The sequence below is a fragment of the Chinchilla lanigera genome, unplaced genomic scaffold, assembly GCF_000276665.1.
Source record: "Chinchilla lanigera isolate Chin_1 unplaced genomic scaffold, ChiLan1.0 scaffold00118, whole genome shotgun sequence".
Lineage (NCBI taxonomy): Eukaryota > Metazoa > Chordata > Mammalia > Rodentia > Chinchillidae > Chinchilla > Chinchilla lanigera.
Genome location: NW_004955519.1, coordinates 1,827,100 through 1,846,950, shown reverse-complemented (window position 1 = coordinate 1,846,950; position 19,851 = coordinate 1,827,100). Strand labels below are relative to the sequence as shown.

Below are 19,851 nucleotides of genomic sequence, written 5' to 3'. Positions count from 1 at the left end.
TTCTGCAATAATCAGTTTACGTCTATGCCGTGGATCTCTGAGTGCTCCTTTAAACACACTGAGTTGACCTAAATTGATGCTTCATTTGCCTTTTTCCAAGGGAGTAGTGCAATACCATAGAAATTTATTCTCTCCCAACACTGAAGGCTGGAATCCTAAGATCAAAGTATCATCCAGACAACACTCCCCATGAGGGCTCTTCCAGTTTCTGGTGGTCACCAGCAATCCTTGGTATTTCTTGGCTTGCAGATGCATTGCTCCAATCTCTGCCTCTGTCATCTTATGGAATTCCTCCCTGTATTTCTGTCTCTGGTTTCTCTTCTTATAAGGACACCAGTCATATTAGATTAAGGGCCCACCTTGCTCCACTATGACTCACCTCAACTAATTGTCTCTGCAACACCCAATTTCCAAATAAAGTCATGTTCCAAGACACTGGAAGTTAGAACTTACATATATCTTTTGGGAGATATAATTTAACTCCCAACCTTTTCTATCAGCAGTCACCATAATTCAGCCAAATGTGGTGGCACATGCCTGCAATCCCAGCACTAGAGAGGCTGAGGCAGGAGGATCGCCATGAGTTCAAAATCAGGCTGGGCTACATAGTGAGTTCAAGGCCAGCTGGAACTACATAGCAAGACTCTGCCTCAAAAAAAAAAAAGTAGTTACCATGACTTAGCCCAAACAAAACCTATCCATCTGTGGACTGAAGGAAAAATATAATTTTTCATGTAACAGTCAGCAGTGCATGGCAAGAGAATGGAACAGCATTAGAATTTCTGCATAGTGGAAGTTGCTTCTGGGAAGACAAAAAGGAAAGAGAAAGGGATGGAAAGGAATAGGTTTGGGTGCAAATAATAGCATATATCAAATGTACCTGTAAAAAAAGGAAATATTAAAGAAAATACACAAAACATTTACATTAATCAATTCTAAATGCCTTGTATACACAGATGTTTGTCACATAATCTGTAACCGTTGCTGAATTTTTTAAATTTTTAAAAACAAGACAATTGTTGTTGAACAATACAGTACTGGGTATAAATGATCAAGAGATCATTTCTTCCTCTTCCTACATTGTGATTAATCAGATAAGAAGAATTGTACCAGTTCTGATTAGAGTGACTTTGGCAACTTTATCTCCAGTAGCATTGACTTTCAACCTAATTAACTATACAAAAAAATTATTCTATGATATGGAAACAAACACGATTTGTTAAAAGTTTGAATTTAGATTAGCATATCCTACCCTCTGTAGTGTTTCTGATGCTAGCTCAGCAGCGGTTCTCACATCTGGCTCCGCACCAGGGTCCCCCAAAGGGGTTGGATAAACACAAATGGCTGGGTCCTCCCACCAACGTTTCCAATGAAAGTATCTGCAGTCCAGCCTGAGAAGCTGTGTTTCTAAACATGTCTTAGGTGATTCTGACGTTGTTTCTCTGTGGACCTCACTTTAAAAATCACTGAACAAAAGGAAAAATGAAAAAAGGCAAAGCTTAATTTAAATGAAGGCTGATTTTTATGTTGGCAACTTATGACTGACAATAAACTTTTAAATCAATGGAAGAGTCCTTTTATATAATTACTTTAGAAGAGACAATAATACTGTTTTATCAGAATGTTAATTAATTATTAACTATTAATTATTAATTATTAACAAATTATCAGAATGTTAATTTATTTCTATCAGACAGGCCCAAGGGAAAGAAAGAGTCCCATGTAGGGTTAAAAATACCAAGTGTTGGGTTATTTAATATAAATGCAAAATTTTCCTACAAAGATGTATGTAATATGTAATACAAACCATGAAGCCATAACTAGTGTCCTATTTTGTTGATATACACAGAAAATCCCAATTTTGCATTTTGCAGCTGTTCATTATAACTGCTCCCACTTAATCTCACCTGAGCCTGTGTCATTCACCCTGCGCACCTACCACCCCATGAGGTATCCTTCTAACTCACACCTGCCAACATTTCCAGATGTTCTTGTTTTATATTTTGCTACTGGTTTCCCCAAGTCCCCTATCATTATTCAAATTACTGCAATAGACAAACTTTGCTAATGCTCTCCAAAAAGAAGCATCCTGCTCTTTGAGATGTTTCAAAGACACTAGCTTTACAATTTGTATTTTACTATGTATTTATTCTCAAAATCACTTGATGGTTAAACCATCATAAAGTTATGTTTTGGTTTCTCATTGCTACCCAAAAATCTTTAAGGGTGTCATGTGTGAAAATCCAGGTGTAAAGTACAAAAGCCAATGATCATCTGCCTTTAAAATGCCATCTTCACAATGCTAATTTATCAAATGTCTCCAAAGTTCTCCAAAGGGAACAAAGACAAATTGAAAAGCACGTACTGGTGATTTTCCCTATCATACAATCCAATGCAACTAGAACTCTTAACAAATTAAGCAGTATGAAATGAGGAAGAAAGAAAAGTAGTAAAAGCCTTCATCAAAACTCTTCACCTTCAATAAAAGAAGTCTTTTCATAACAACCGCTTCTTTTCCCATCATGGATCTGAATGTTCAAAGCATCACAACATAGCAACAGCCTACTGAAAATTACTGTAGTTTAGCAGAATTCTAGATTGTATAGGTAACCCTAGGATCTAATTCAACAAAATAATTTCCACATTAATTCAAGAATTTTCCCCTCTGATTATTGAATGTAGGCTACAGATTCTCAGCCAAAAGCTATTATCCAACACCCCTACTTTCCAAAACACTGTGGTTAACATATTGAAAGCCTTAAAAAAGGGAAGTTGCAGTCTATGATCTGAGTCAGCTTATCTAAAAAATGATCTCATGATAGCTTACCAAAACTTTGGCATAAGCAACTGAGAACTAATGCTAATAACAGTATATTAATCTCAGTTGCCTGGAACAAGTTATTGTAGCAAATGCCATTTTTCATTCCAAAGAAGACTAAGCAGAACATTTTTCCTTCTTATTTTTCCAATATTGTCTCTATCATATGGCTATAGTGAGTATTAGGGACTGGCTTGCTTAAGTCTATTCCAGCACCGACCCTTCTGTGCCTTCCTGAATTCCAGAGACTCGAAAGCAATGTTCTATTTTGTGAACTCCCACAGCTAGGCCTGTGGATGAGAAGTACATCCTGCATAACAGATGCACTCACCTAATACTTGAGCCTGGCTGTATAGAAAGAAAGACCAGCTACAAGAAATTCACTTAGTGAGTGCAGATTATAGCTGAGACAGCCTAGTTCCAAGGCCAGCAGCAGAGGCTGGAGTTTCTTGACAGCAGAAGTAGTTTCCCGATCACAGTAGAGGCAGTGCAGCTCCTGAGCCAGCCCTTTAGGGATACAAAATCTACACTCAAAAATCAGGTATGCCAGGAGTGGTAGCGCACTCCTGTAATCCCAGCACTCAGGAGACTGAGACAGGAGGATCGCTGCAAGTTTAAGGCCAGCCTGGCTGTGAATTCAATGCCAACCTTACTACAGAGTGAGACCCTGTCTCAAAAAACCAAAAAAAATTTTTTTTAATTTTAAAAATCAGAGGTATCTCTATGCATAAATAATGAACAAGCCAGAAAGGTGATTAGGAAAGAAAGCAATCCCATTTATAATAGCATCAAAAGAGTAAAATACTTAGGAATAAACTTAACCAAAAAGGCAAAAGACTTGTACAGTGAAAACTATAAAACATTGCCAAAAGTTCCTTTCAGGCCGTTGCTGCCCCAGTGGTTGTGGCCACCATGCCCAGAAGAAGGTGGCAGTGGCCAGTAATGCCTGGGAAGCTCATCTAGGGGGATATTATGGAATTGGAAGCACCCTTGGAAGAGTCTGAGAGCCAGAGGAAGGAGCAGCAAAAGAGCTTTATGGATATCGGAATTTCGGATAAGGGATTATGGACCTGTACTTCCCTTATAGGGTTGCTGTGAAGATAGAAACAAGTTGAGCCAAAAACACATTACATAATGCTGGAGTGATAGAAGGAAGTCGAGGCACCATCATGACTCAGATGAGAAAGCAGCAACAAGAGAAAATGGTGTTCCAGATGACCTGGATGCTCCCAAGCCCAAAAAAGCTAAAATCAAAGAGAAGCTAAATGGAGATACTGAAGAAGGATTCAATAGACTTTCGGATGAATTTTCCATGTCTCACAAGTCAAGAAGAAAAGATCTATCAAATGGAGATATTGATGAATGTGAAAAAAATCTAAACAAGTATCATCCTTAGAAAGTTCTCATATATCAAGTGATAATGAACTAGAGGAGACTCTAACATGTAAAGAGAAAGAGGAAGCCTTCTCCAATTTCTCTATTTCTGAAGAGACCATAAAGCTTTTGAGAGGTTAGGGGCAACCTACTTCTTTCCTATTCAAGTTAAGAACTTTGGTCCTGTACATGAAGGAAAAGATTTAATCGCTCAAGCACAGACAGGAACAGGAAAGGCATTCTCTTTTGACATATCCTTGATTGAAAGGCTCCAAAGAAATCAAGAAACAATTTTTAAAAGCCACTCACCAAAGGTACTTGTTTTGGCTCCAACCAGGGAACCAGCAAACCAAGTAGCCAAAGACTTCAAAGGTATAGCTAGGAAACTCAAGGTGGCATGTTTTTAATGGTGGAACATCATATCAAAGCCAAATAAATCATATTTGAAATGGTATTGACATTTTGGTTGGGACCTCTGGTCATACCAAAGACTATCTGCAGAGCAGCCACCTGGATCTTTTAAACTGCGTCATGTTGTACTTGATGAAGTGGATCAAATGTTAGATTTAGGTTTTGCTGAACAAATAGAACATATTATCCACGCATCCTACAAAACTGATTCTGAAGACAATCCTCAGACTTTACTGTTTTCCTCAACTTGCCTACAGTGGGTATACAAAATTGCAAAAAAAATGCATGAAATCCAGGGTAGGATATGAGTAGGTTGACCTTGTTGGAAAAGTGACTCAAAAGGCTGAAACTACTGTAGAACATTTTGTCATCCACTGCCACTGGTCTCAGAGACCAGCAGTTATCAGAGACATCTACAGTGGTTCTGAAAGGAGGGCCATTATCTGCTGTGAGACCAAGAAGAACGTAACTGAAATGGCCATGAATCCACACATAAAACAGAATGCCCAGTGTTTACATGGGGACATTGCACAGTCACGAAGAGAAATTACACTGAAGGGCTTCAGAGAAGGTAGTTTTAAAGTTTTGGTGGTCACCAATGCGGCTGCCCATGGTTTGGACATTCCTGAGGTTGACCTGGTGATCCAGAGTTCTCCTCCATGGATGTTGAGTCCTATATTCATCGCTCTGGATGCATAAGGAGAGCTGGCCAAACAGGGATTTGCATATGTTTTCATCAACCAAGAGAAAGAGGTCAACTAATATATGTGGAACAAAAAGCAGGAATTACTTTTAAAAGTGTAGGTGTTCCTTCTACAATGGATTTAGTTAAATCTAAAAGCATGGATGCCATCAGGTCTCTGGCTTCTGTTTCTTATGCTGCTGTTGATTTTTTCTGACCATCAGTTCAGAGAGTGATAGAAGAGAAAAGGGCAGTGGACGCCTTGGTTGCAGCATTAGCCCACATTTCTGGTGCATTAAGCTTTGAATCACGTTTTTGATCACCTCTGCTAAGGGGTTTGTGACCATGACCCTGGAGAGCCCAGAAGAAATACAGGATGTCAGATGTGCTTGGAAAGAACTTAACAGGAAGTTGAGTAGTAATGCAGTATCCCAAATTAACAGAATGTGCCTCCTAAAAGGAAATATAGGTGTTTGCTTTGATGTTCCCACAACTGAGTCAGAAAGGTTACAGGCAGAGTGGTGTGATTCAGACTGGATACTGTCAGTGCCAGCCAAATTACCTGAAATTGAAGAATATTATGATGGAAACACATCTTCTAACTCCAGACAGGGGAGTGGCTGGTCAAGTGGCAGGTCTGGCCGGTCAGGCCGCTCAGGTAGCCAATCTGATGGCCAGTCAGGTAGACAGAGTCAACAGGGGAGTCAATCAGGAAGTTGACAAGATGGTAGAAGACAAAGTGGGAACAGAAATCCATCAAGAAACGGAGGCCACAAATGGAGTTTTGACTGAGAATTTGATAGTTAATTTACCAGTGTGAGCTTGCCTATTTCTGCTTAATCATGTACATGATCCACCAAAAATTAGGGCCATCATAGTTGAGGTATGCATCTCCTGTTTGCAAAGAAATTGGTCATATTTTAAAAAAAAAAAAAAGGTATTTCACAAGAATGGTTGTAAACAAATCTACTTATCCAATTATCCCTTTGAATTAAAAAAGCCTCCTTTAAAAAAAACATTGCCAAAAGACATTAAAGATACAAATAGTGTCTGCCTGGGCTGGACTGAGCCCGGGCATCTTCAAGAAGCCCGATGAGTCTGGGCTCTGCCTCCCTGACCAGCGTGCAAGGCAGGCGAAACCTCAGGCACCCTCTGGGGCCTCGGTGGCTACCTGCCACACCCATAGTGTGGTGGCCTGGCTGGGCTGCCACAACTCACCAGCACAGGAGCTACACTGAGCACAGGGGATCTTCAGACTCTTGTTTGGCCACTCACACACAATCAGGACAGTGAGACTGAACTATAGGGAGTCCCTAGTTCTTCAAAAATGACAAAACGGAGGAGCAAAGTGCAATCCCAGACCTCCACACCACCCAAAACAAGTCCAGGAGGCATCAACACAGAAGAGCCTGGAAGTCATACACCTGAAATTTCCGAAATGATAGCAACTGAAGTAAAGAAACAACTCCATCAGGCCATAGAAGACATCAGATCAGAAATAATGTCTCAGGTGAGAAAAAACACCTATAAATCTTACATTGTTTTGCTTTGCATCAAAATAGTTATTTCCTGATCCCTTGTTATTTTTAAGAGATCTTTCCTTTCATGATCACTAGCCACAATCCTGTCTTCAAGGCCTGAAAGTCTATTCAGTTTCATTTAAGGGGTTTTGCCAGCTTTCAATGGAATTTTTAATTTCCTGGATATGTTTGAATCCATTTCATGCATTCTATTTCTTTCCTATACTGATCATTTGCAGTTTCCTTCATTTTCCTATTATCTTCTAGTTTTTTAATCTATCTCTGCTCTAGATTTGCTGAGCATTTCCTTTATGATTTTTGTCATTTCTTTTTTTACCTGAGAGATTATTTCTAATCCAATTTCCTCTATAGCCTCATGGATTTCTTTCTTTATTTTGGTTGCTATCATTTCAGAAATTTCAGGTGTGTGTCTTACATTTTCCTCTATCTCATTGTCTCCTGGACTTGTCCTGGGTGGGCTGGAGGTCTGAGGTTGCATTTTGCTTCTGCACCTTGTCATTTTCTATTTCAAAACATTTTTTGTCTTGATCCTTGTAAGTTTTTGTAGTAGGTAGCTATACCACTAATACCAAGTCCTCTCTAGGAAAGGTCTGTTCCTCATGGATGTCTTCTGTGTGTAGGAGGTTCTTGGTTTGTGTCTGTCCCAAGATCCTACTTTCCCAGTTAATTAAGAGTGAGATGTTGGTATCTGTTTGGCTCAGTCCCTGGTCCTTTGGTACCGGGCTGTGGTGAGGTTATGACCCCAGAGCTTGCCAGTATTATTACAGAATGGAGAACAACTGATAACGAGAGATATGATATTCAAGCTAAAGTAGTATAATTAGCAATAACAATAGCATCAAATACAGTTTAGAAACTGACAAACTGTGGTAACTACTAATTTTGTACCTTAAACTGTGGGAACAAAATCTACAGTTATATTACAGAACTGATCATAAATTGGGAGCTTGTATGCAAAGTGTTTCCCCTTGGTAAGTAATCCCCTTGGTTTTACCCTGTGGTGGGGAAATTTAAGAAAGATAGTGAATAAAACAAAGATAACTGAAAAGAAAGTAGAAGGAAGGCTGGAGGACAAAGGATGATCACACAAGTTTTGGGAAACTAGAGAAGAGAGCAGAAGAGAAAAAATGAAAAAGTAAGCAAGGGACTATCTGAACTCTGTCTCTTGGTTTGGGGAATGGGATTAGTTTTCTGTGGCTGGAGTTCTCCCTAGCCATTTACAAAAGAGAAAAAAGGATAAGAAAAAGGAAAAGAGAAAAAGGGTGGCCCCACCCACCTGCTTCTATTCTGTGTGTCTTTCTTCCCAAGCACAAAGCGGGTTCACCTAACTCACCACCTGTTGGCTCATATTGTTACTGTTGCTTCTGACAATTTCATACTGCTAGTCCCACCTGTCCATACTGCACAACTTGCCTGGGGGCCCTACTGTGTAGCTGATATTCCTGTAGGTCACTGTCTCTTCCTGCGCCATTCACTTGGATCCCAGCAGTAGGGAAAGGAGGGACCAGTCTCTGGGCCTCCCTGAGGTGCTGTTCACCTGGATCCCAGCAGCTGCAGTGGGAGGGACCATTCTTCTATCCTTCCCATGGCACTTTAGAATGACCACTTTGAAAAATAAAATATAACAAAAGTTGGTAAGGACATACAGAAATCAAAACCCTTGTGTACTTGCTGAGATTGTAAAATGGTACAACTTCTGTGGAAAACAAAAAATTAAAACCAGAACTGCATATGATCTAACAATCCCAGTTTAAGTGGTTTATTACCCAGCACCATCAAAAACTAAAGTAAAATAAAATAAAAATGTGAGTTATAGTTCTACCTTTCACTCTTCCTTACTTCTCAAGGAAGGTGAAAAAATTAAAGGTTTGACTATGATAAAGTGGATGGAATTATGGTATTGTCCTGGACTTCTGAAGAATAAGATGTTCCAGAATCAGGACACATGTTCGTGCAGTACTGTTGTGTTTCAAGCAAGCAATGCTAGTTACTGCCCTTCAGTCTACATTTCTTCTTCTGTTAAATAGCCACCCAATGATTTCTTTCTTTAGTTTTTTCTCCCCTCAACTAGCTGAAATTTAGTATTTATATGCCTATGCATATCTGTCTGCTTGTCTATTAATCATGGACATGTTAGATGACAGAGTTCCTCCAGCTCCACTATTACAGAGTGGGGAGGAGATCAATGTCAGGCCACTTTCGAAGACTCTATGCTAGTCCGTAAGTCTCCAAAAAGGATTCACACCCTGGACACAGAACTAAATCATTTCATGGGTCCCATGGAACCCACTGGTTGCATTAGGATCCTCATCTTCTCATGTAGTTGGTCCTTGTCCTTTTTAACTACCCCAGTGCTCTAATGGGTCACACTCTGGGAAGAAGGTCCTTCACTGGGAATGATCTGGCATTTTAAGTTGTCATTCAGGTCCTTCCATTTGTGGCTCCAAGGCCCCAAGTCATAGTTCTTTCCATGGTCAAAGAGAGGTTACTGGCAAGTATAGAATTCTGGTTAGTGGGAGGGGACTGAGCAAAAGAATTGGAAGCTTCATGTTATCAAATGGCATTGAGGAGAACTTGGTCACACAGTCACATCTAATCCCAAGGGGAGCTGGGATGTAGATTCTAGTGCCTTGGGGAAGCAGAAAATGGATTTGAGGGACCATCAGTTGCCTTTCACAGTCCATTTCTTATTCTCTACAGTGGAATAGAATAGTGAACAAGGGCTGGGGTTTGGCTTCATACTTGAATACCAAATAAAAGGCAGGTCTTTTGGTGGTTTGGAAGGGGAATAAAGAGATCAAAGATGATACACTATATACATATACTGAAACCCAAAACAAATGTAACTTTTATATATGGCAAATGTACACTAATAATTTCTTAAATCATTGGGAAACATTAACAAAAGCACTTTTCCACTGAAAATGTTAGCATGTCACACTGTCATGTTTTCCCAAATGTGTTGCTGAGTGGAGACCTTGATCAGATAAAAGGGAACATGCTAAAAAGATTAGGCATTTATGGAAGGATCTCAGTCAAGAAACAAACATTAAGAATTACTCGGTATGGTGGTACACACCGGTAATCCCAGCACTCAGGAGGCTGAGGCAGGAGCATCATTGTGAGTTGGACATCAGCCTGGGCTACAAAGTGCTTTCAAGACCCGCCTGAACTGCATAGGGTGACCCTGTCTCAAAAAGACCCAAAAAAAGAATAAACACCCTAGCCAGGTGTGATGGCACTCACCTGTAATTCCAGGACTCAGAAGGCTGAAGCAGGAGGATCAGGAGGATCACTGTGAGTTTGAGGCCAGCCTGAGCTACAAAGTGAATTCAAGACCAGCCTAAACTGCATAGCAAAACCTGTCTCAAAAAGACAATAAATAAATAAATAAACAAACACCATGAGAGTAACTGGCCCATTAAAGATAGTTCAGAAATGTCAGATGGTGCCCAGCATGGTGGTATACATCTGTAATCTCAGCACTTGAGAGGCTGAGGCAGGAGGATTGCTATGAGTTCAAGGTCAGCCTGGGCTATATAGTGAGTTCAAGGCCAGCCTGAACTAAAAAGCAAGACCCTGTCTCAAAAAATAAATAAATAAATAAATAAAAGAAAAGGGCCGAGGAGATAGCTCAGTGGCATAAGCACCTGCCTGGCAAGTGCAAGGTCCTGAGTTGGATTCCCAGTACCCGCCCCCCCGGAAAAAAGAAAAACATTGTCAGGTGGCATTTGATTATATGCAACCATACGGAATTTAGCAAAGCCCTTTCTACATTTGGCTAAGTAACTTTGCCCATCTTGCTTTTCATGTTTCACGATGTATCAGAGTCAATCTCTAAAAGAAGGATATATCACATTTTACTGACCAAGTCCAAGGTGGGCTTCTAAATGGATTTTTCTCTTCATGAAGGCTTTATGCTCTTCATTTACCATATGCTATGATGTCATTAAACCCGAGGCCATCACGCAGTCCCCTTTTTACTGAAAATGAATCACATTTAATGACTAAGGTATCCTTTGGGGAAAGGGAGAGAGCCAAGTAGCTGGTTTATGCAAGTACCAGACCAAGAATGCAATATCTCGCTTCAGTCTTTTGTCAGCACTTCCCACACCCATAATACTGTACAGTCCCCTAAACAAGCACTACATTGACTACAATGTCCTGCAACACAGTGTCACACTTATGACATAGATCAAAATAATCCAAACAACTGAATTTCATTGAAAATTTTGTAAATAGAAACTAGAACTAACTCTAAAATGAGTATTTGGAAAAACAAAGCAGTTCTTTGTTACTTCTCTCTGGGCTGCTGGTGGGACCTTGTATTGGATAACACCTTAAAATGGGTAAAACCTTATGAATAATGGGGCTTCCTTGTGGCTACTTTCAAAAAAACCACACAGCACCCTACTTACTTTTACTAAAGAATGACTTGAATACATGTGGAAGCGTGTAGCAAATGAAGTGGCTGTCAGCAGATATTTCTAAAGGATTAATCTTTTATAAAAAATCAAATTGCTTTTTGGATTGGAAGAAATGAATAATAAATGCTGGCAGAGCCACTGAGGCAATTTGCCTGGATCTCAGAAAGATATTCAATAACCTTTGACACAACTGTCTAATACACAAAATAGAATAATTTTAAAATCAACACCAACATCCATATGTGGAAATTAGCCTGGCCGGAGTTTGGGGTACATTACTTTAAAGTCAATGGCATTGAGTTGTTATGATTATTAAGACAGAAAGGAACTCCAAATATTAACCAAGGCAAGACAAACCATCAAGTAAAATTCTGTTCTGAACAATAAAATACTTTTATGGCAAACATGTAGAGTTTCTTTTATAAACCTAAACATATCATCTAAGTCCCTTAATATTGTTAACTTTAATGGTTAGTCATTTCTCTTTTATGAAAAGAAATCACCTTACCTGTCAATTCAAATTGAAATAACTTAAAATATGTTTTGGAAACTAGTTTGCCAAAACACAAAAGCAATTCCCAAGCTATGGCTAAGAAGGCCTTTATAACCAGGTTTCAACATTAATTCCCATCACACCCTGTCTCTGCCATGCTCCATAAGCTCTCATTATCTAAGGACATTCATTATTTCCAGAACAGCTGTTTCCCTTCATCTCCAACATATACTGTTCTGTCCACCTCAAATGCTCCTCCTGCCTCCTCTACCTCTGCTACCTCTTGCCCCGCCACCTAGCAAAACCGTTCCTATCTTGATCTCACTAAGAGCCAGTTCCCATGCCATAAAGTAAATGAAACCATCCTTAATGATCCGAAGCAGGGTTGGCTCTCCTTCCCTTTGTTCCCCTACAGTCCAACACCAACTTCAGACTCAGCCGCACATTATCATGTTGCCCTGTTTCCATGTCAACCTTCTCCTTGGGAGCATGAGCTCCCCAATGATATGTCTAAACATCTTTGAGTTCCTAGGGTCTTTCCATAGCCACCGCAAGTGAGATCAATGAACTTACTTGTAAGACTGCTGAGGTGCCCTGCCCATAGCCTCTCGGCTCTTTTCAAAGCACATCTGCACAAGACGTGATTGTGAGTGCCTGGGGTGTTTTGCTAGAGGCCGTTCTCTGGCTGCTACAGCCTGTTCTGCATATGCCTAGGCTGAAGGTACTGAGCAAATGAGAGGTATGGGAGTAGCCTTCCACAATGACTCACATGATTTAGTGGATAAAGACTCCAGTCCTCTCATTCCTTGGATCGGATAAGCCTGAGCTACATGAGTGGGATTAAGCTTGAGTTGTCAGTAGTGTTAATGTGTTAATAACACCTGCAATCACTTCATTCTCTTCTGCTCCGTCTTCCTCTTCCTTCATTGTCCCTCTCCCCTTCTGTTTCTCAGGACTACCTCCCACATGAACTACTTGCACTCAAATTTTTGTCTCCAGATTGCTGTTTGAAGGAATCCAAATTAAGAAAAGGAAATCCTGAGTTGAACGTACCACAATGCTTCAAGTGTCTTAGTCCAGGTGAGTGTGTCCTTTTAGAGATTGCTTGGTTTGAGTTGTTCCTTTTACCAAATCCATCTGTTCAGAGATCACCTGCCTTGAAATTAAAAGTTTTGACTTATTCCTTGAAACAATAACCAGCTTTTACAGATTTCTGAGCAGAAGTCATGCATAAGAGAGGCAATGTTTCAGGCAGTTATTGTGGCAGAAGTGCTTAGTTGGCTAGCTGATGAAGGGAAACGAGGCATCTTGTGATAATTCAGCTATTTCCATAGCAGATCTGATAGAGCCCTGCAACAGGAAAGTTACTTTGAGAACAAAAAGCAAAGGTAATCTGGAGTTGTAGCTCAGTGGTGGAACACATGCTTAGCATGCTTGAAGCCCTGGGTTCAATCCCCAGCACCACATTTTTTTAAAAAGCAAAAGGCAAATATCGGTGATATTGAAGAAAAGCATAGCTCAATCATTCAACTCTTCCTATAAAGCCCTCACTATTTGCCCAGCAACTTATTTCAAAGACAAGCAGCAGAGTATAAAACAGAAGTCAAGGCCTGGGCTCCAGTTGAGATTCTGCTTGTGATTTTTCTCAAGTTACTTGGTTTCAGCTACCACATCTGTGAATCAGGATAGATGAGAGGTGCATCCATCTACCTAAGAATAACTCAAGTTTACATTTCTTTTTGGCACAATAGTACTCCATTGTGTGTAAGTACCACATTTTCTTTATCCACTCCTCTGTTGATGGACATACTGTATAGACAGATTCCAACATGTAGCTATTATGAATTGTGCTGCTATAAACACGGGTATGCATGTATCACGGTAATATAATGTCTTTAACTCTTTTGGGAAGATACCTAGATAGCTGGCTCAAGTGGAATTTCTAGTTTTAGTTTTCTGAGGACTTTCCATAATGATTTCCATGATGGTTGTACCAATTTACACTCCTATCAACAGTGGAGAAGAGTTCCTTTTTACCCACAGCCCCACTAGCATTTGTTATTATTTGATTTCTTAATGCGAGTCATCCTTTCTGGAGTAAGATGGTATCATAAAATAGGTAAACTCTTGAAGACATAGGCATAAGAAAGGACTGTCTGAACAGAACCCCAGTGGCACAAGAAATAATACTGAGAATCAACAAATGGGATCATATCAAATTATAAAGCTTCTACCCTTGTTGCTTTGCTACCTTCTGCTTGCCATGAACTGTTTCTCCTCTGTGGTGGCCCCTGCCATGCCACCCTGCCTTGGAGCCAGCTGATTATGGCCTGAGGCCTCTACAATCTCTGAGCTAAATAAACCTTTCCTTCCTTAAAAAAAAATTAAAAAGCTTCTACACAACAAAGGAAACAACCAACAGAGTGAAAGACAACCTACAGAATAGGGAAAAAAAATTGCTAGCTATTCCTTGGACAGAGGACTAACATCTAGAATATATGAAGAACTCAAAAATATTTGACCTCCCCCCAAAATAGAAGACCCAATCAGAAAAGGGGAGCCAAAATGAATAGACACTGCTTAGATGAAGTACAAATGGGCGATAAATGCATGAAAAGGTGTTCAACATCACTGGCCCTTAGAGAAAGGCAGGTTTCTTTTCAGAGTGAGGAGAATGTTCTGAACTTAGTGGTAACACTTTCACAAGTTTGTAAACATACTAAAAAACACTGAACTGTACACTAAACAAGTGGTTTATGGTACTTGAATTCTATCTCAATGTTAAAAATTGTATATTATGTGATTCCATTTATGTAACATTTTTAAAGTGATAAAATTATAATGATGAAGAGCACATTATGACTGACAAGGATTAGGGTAGAGGGGGGATTTGACTACAAGTGCTTTCATGGCAGTGGAACAGTTCTCTTGCACAAATCTTTATGAGTTACAGAAATGTGCAGGGCTATACACGGGGAGAAAGTGCAAAATCAAATGAAATCCACTTAAACTGGAGCCCTGTTAACCCTGGCCAGTGAACTTTCCCCCACGCCAGAACTCTCTATGGACCCATCCTGCAGCTGCTCTTCCTTCCCTCTCCCCCAAGCGTCAAGCCTTCTGCCCTGGCTAGAGAGCCATTCCTCCATGCAGGAATCCCTGTATCCTTTTCTCAGAGATCCACTTTAGCATCACGAATAGAATCGAGCTCAACCCCATCCTCCCCTCTATGTCCTGAATCCCAGCAGCCCAAAGCCAGGGTACCAAATGGATTTAAGGAATGTGCTTCCTCCTTCAGTGCAAGTACAGGACTTGATTCAGAGCAAGGATTGCTTGGGTAATGGAAAAGTCATAACTTTCCTTTCAAAAATTAAAGTGCAAAACTCCCTAACCAGATGTGGCATCTGATTAGTCCCTCCTCCCCACTCTGTAGTGACACTTCATTCTTTTGTTATTGAAACTCAACACAGTAACCTCATGTTTATTACACTATTAGCTGAGGTAAACAAACATGCTCATCAAGATGCAAGGTCCTGATTAATCCAGCAAATTGTTTTAGTATGCATCTAGAGTGTGAGATGGAAAATTTCAGAATCACAGACACTGGAAATCGTCCTATAAAAACCTGATGGCTCCTGCTGTCAGAAATTTGTAAAATCAATTTGGCAGCAGAGCTGTAAATGCCCGTGGGAATTTATGCTTTGCTGATTTTCTTCCTGACATCAAGCCTCCCTGCTCCACTGGGTGCCAGTCAAGACGCCCTCTCGTTGTGATGACGTGCGTCGCTCTCTGTAATACACCCTGCCCTTGCCAGCTGTGGGGTACTCTTGAGCATTAATTCAGGTGACAGTGATTTCTGTTTCCTTGCTGTCTATGGGGAGCTTTTCCCCAAGTCCTTGGGGCTGTTGTGATTCTATTACATTTATTTAGTAAAGATAGGCGTCTCTTAAGAGAGGTGCGCAGTTCTGAGACTCACACCAGCAGGTGTCTCACTGCTGTACCATCGTCACATAGTGCACTTACCTAGAGCCAGATGGCACAGGTCAATCACGCCACAGGAGATCTGGTTTCCAGTAAACACTGTTTATAGGTAGAACGAGAGGCTGGGTGTGCCTGTGATCCAAGCACTTGGGAGGCTGAGACAAGAGGATCACCAGGAGTTCAACCCAGCCTGAACTACATAGCAAGAACTTGTCTCAAAAAAAAAAAAAAAAAAAAAAAAAAAAAAAAAAAGTTCATCCACAAGTGAAAGAATACTCTAAAGTAATGATAAAATGGATTTTTAAAAATGTGGTACTTATACACATTGGACTACTACTTTGCCATAAAGAAGGATAAACTTGAGTCAGTCATAGGTAAACAGATGCACCTAGAGACCATAATGTTAGGTGAAATAGTTAAGATACACGAGTTTAAGTATCACACAGTTTCTCTTATATGAGAAATTCAAATTATAAGTAAAGAGTAAAATAAAAGATATGGGAAGTAGGGAGGTATTTTACAAATGGAAAGGGAAACAAGAGATGAAGGGAAAAGGAAGAGAGAAAAGGGGGATACAAAACAAAAGAATTGAAGAAAAAATGGAAATAGAGCTTTTGCCAATGTTAAGGAGACTGCTGGGCGTGGTAGTGTACACCTGTAATCCCAGCACTTGACAGCTGAGGCAGGAGGATTGCCATGAGTTCAAGACCAGCCTGAGCTACAGAGTGAGAGTCTGTCTCAAAAAAAAAAAGGTAAGGAGATCAACAGTTGGAAGGGAGAAGGGGAGGAATTAAGATGTGTTATGTACACTAACTCTCCACAATAAATGAAATCACTATATACTACTAACATGTACTAATAAAAAAATTGAAAAATTTTAAAAAATGATAAACTGGGTATGGTGGTGCATACCTGCAATCCCAGTACTCAGGAGGCTGAGGCAGGAGTATCCTTGTGAGTTTGAGACCAGCCTGGGCTACAAAGTGAGCTCAAGGCCAGCCTGAACTGCATAGTGAGACTCTGTCTCAAAATGAGCCAAAACCAAAAGAAGAATTGTGTGTTAAAATGTGTTAGGCACATGCACCAACACCCCATGCTGGATGCAATTATTATGTACTGCTGAACAGCACTAATGAAATTTTTTACTTTAAAAAAAATTGTTTTTTTTTTTTGGCCATGAATACAAACAAATGCATTAAATACATGAACTGGAAAGAACTGTACTTATAAGATCCTTCACAAACACTGAACAGTGAATACGGATTTAATCGAAATTGTAGCACAGCCACACTGAGGAGAAGGAGGAAGCCAAAGGGGGTGCGTGACAGGCTGGAAAGTTCTCCGCCACCCTTTTATGAACTGACAGAATATGTGTGTTCTACTGCAGTGCAAATATATAACAAAGCTGTGGGAAGTGGTTGCTTCCGGGAACAGAATTTGGGGTTATGGGCACAGTAGATAGGTACCGCCTGTGTCTGGTTATAAGCCTTTCAGAGCTACTTTATAGCTTATGGATCTTATTTTTTTCTTTTTTGGCTTTTTGAGGTGAGATTTTGCTCTGTAATTGAGGCTGGCTTTAAACTCATTATGTAGTACATGATGATGCAGAATTCATGACATCCTCCTGCCTCAGCCTCCCAAGTGCTGGGATGACAGGTGTGCACCCCCAGTGCCCAGATATTTTATGTCTGTTTCTCAGAAAAGTTCTCTCTGTGTAGTTCAGGCTGGCCTTGAGTTTACTATGTAACCCACGCTGGCCTGGAACTTGCAGTGATCCTTCTGCCTCAGCCTCCTGAATGCTGGGATTACAGATGTGCACCACCACACCCGACTTCAAGTATTTTATGGGTATTTATCCCTAACATACATCAAGACTGGGATAAAGCTAAAAGAAGATGGTGAAGTACCCATTATTTAAAGACATCCTTTTGAAAAATTTATTAACAATACTATTAACAATAAACCACTTATTTTTTCAGTTCTTTCAGTTTTAAAGACTGTCTTTCAAAAGTACTTACAAAACAGTGAGATATCACTAAAGCATTTACAGTGAAGTTTCAAATAAATCATTTTAATCCCTACCTCTTTATGGAATAACAACAGCATTACCATCATAGTATTTGTTGTTTTTTGTTTTTTGTTTTTTTTTTTGTACTAGGAATCAGACTCAAGACGTTGTGCTTACCAGGCAGGTGCTGTGCCACTGAGCTGTATTCCTGGCCCATAGCACTTGTTTTTATTAAAATTAGTTCAAGTTCATTACTAACAAGTCCTGGTTTTTAATACAGGTGGGGAGGATCCCTTATCCAAAATACCTGGGTCCATCCAGATGCAGAGACGCACACCTTCTAATCCCAGCATTCAAGAGGCTGATACAAGAGGACTGACACCAGTTTTAGGCCAACCTGGGCTACTGTGTAGTGAGTTGAAGGCCAGCCTGAACCACATAGGAAGACCCTATCTCAACAACAACAACGTAAATTGAGCCCACAAGTATTCTGGAATATGTACATATATATGTGGTATTTTGGTGCTGGAAGCTCAGTGTAAGCAGGAAATTCATTGGTGATTTATATATACCTTATGCACATACCCTGAAGGCAGGTGGATCCAGTAATTTTCATAGTGTTGCACATGAATTATACTTGCATGTTGTGGTATTTTCCACTTGAGCCATCATATTGGTGCTCAGAGTTTTGGATTTGAGAGCACTTTGGATTTTTGGATTAGAGATGTTAAGTGTCTACTATGCCATGGCAAGGCAGAAATACAGTTTTTTTGTTTTGTACTGGTGATTGAACCCAGGTTCTTCCACCGAGCTACATTCTTGGTGTAACTTTTTAAATTGTTTATTTTGAAAGAGGTTCTGCTAAATTCCTGAGTTGCCCAGGCTGGACTTGAACTTGCAGTCCTCCTGCCTCAGCCTCCCAGAGTGCTGGGATTATAGGAATTGTCACTACACCCAGCTCAAAATCCGATAATTTTAAAAATTATGTTTCACCTTCTGTGCAGTATTTGGTAGTAAAAAATACTAAGTGTCCTTGTACACAAATACTTTGTACCGCGGTGGGTTTCGTTTTCTTGACATTTCCAGCGCACAGTTCTGATCACTAAGCTCTTCCTCATCGCTGCAGTATGCGCTCTTCTTTATCCTCGGGCGCCGGGAATCCTGGATGGCGGAAGGGCGCCCTGCACTGGGCTTCCGTTCGTTTTGTTCTTCCACCTTGGCTTGCTGGCAGGCGATGGCTTGGCTGAGGCTGTCCACAGCAGGGTCCGCCCCCTCATCCTCGATTCCTGCTGCGTCCTCGACTTCTTCCTGTTCGCGGTTTTCTTTTTCTTCTTTTTACTTTCTTCTTTGGCGGCTCACGTTCTCCCAGCATATTCTCCAGACAAGCATAACTTAAGTGTCCACTTTCCCCGCATTCCTAACAGTTAGATTTATCAAAGCAGTTTCGCCTTCGGATGAATTCAGCCTCTCTTCCATTGTCAGTGGCTATGCTTGCCTTTATCACTCTACCAAACAACTGTTTGTGGCTCTGGTGCAGTTTGTGCAGAGTCTTTATCCAAAAACAATATAATGCAACCCCTTTACTCTTCCTCGTATCTTCGTCTTTCATTATAGTGATCCCGGTATAAGTCGTTATTGTCAGGGAGAAGGGCAAGCTGGACACATGCACGGTGCTCTTACTCGGCGCCAAGCCGCCACTCATTTCTTCGGGCCAGCTGGGGCTCAAGCCCGCCTCTCCCTCTCCCCTTGCCGTGGCCTAGGCATCCCGTGGCCGCGCGGAGAGCAGGAGGTCCCGGCAGCAGCTGAGCGCTTCGCGGCTCCCTTCAATCCCTTAAAAAAAATTCTGAATTGTCCCTGTTATTATCTTAACAGCATAAAATTTAGATTGACAGTGTGAGCTGGACTTGAATGAACAGACAGCTTCCACAGAAGAGTGCTGCTGCGGCCGCTTTCAGATGATGCGAACAGAGTTTCCCTGGACCAGCAGTAATAGCGCACCAGCCAAAATGGTGCATCACTGTAAGCAACAGAAGCCAACCCTCACTGCCTTCAACACAAGGCAGCTTAGTGGGTGACTCCTGCCAGAAACAAAACCTCCTCTTTGGCTCAAATCATCTTC

The 19,851-nt window shown here is 40.7% G+C and overlaps 2 pseudogenes; one reads left to right on the top strand and one right to left on the bottom strand.

Moving 5' to 3' along the window:
* The first annotated feature begins 3,760 nt into the window (after nucleotides 1-3,760).
* Nucleotides 3,761-6,077, top strand: LOC102008760 (annotated as a pseudogene).
* Nucleotides 6,078-18,755: 12,678 nt separating this feature from the next.
* LOC102030114 lies at nucleotides 18,756-19,434 on the bottom strand (annotated as a pseudogene).
* Between the last annotated feature and the right edge of the window lie 417 nt (nucleotides 19,435-19,851).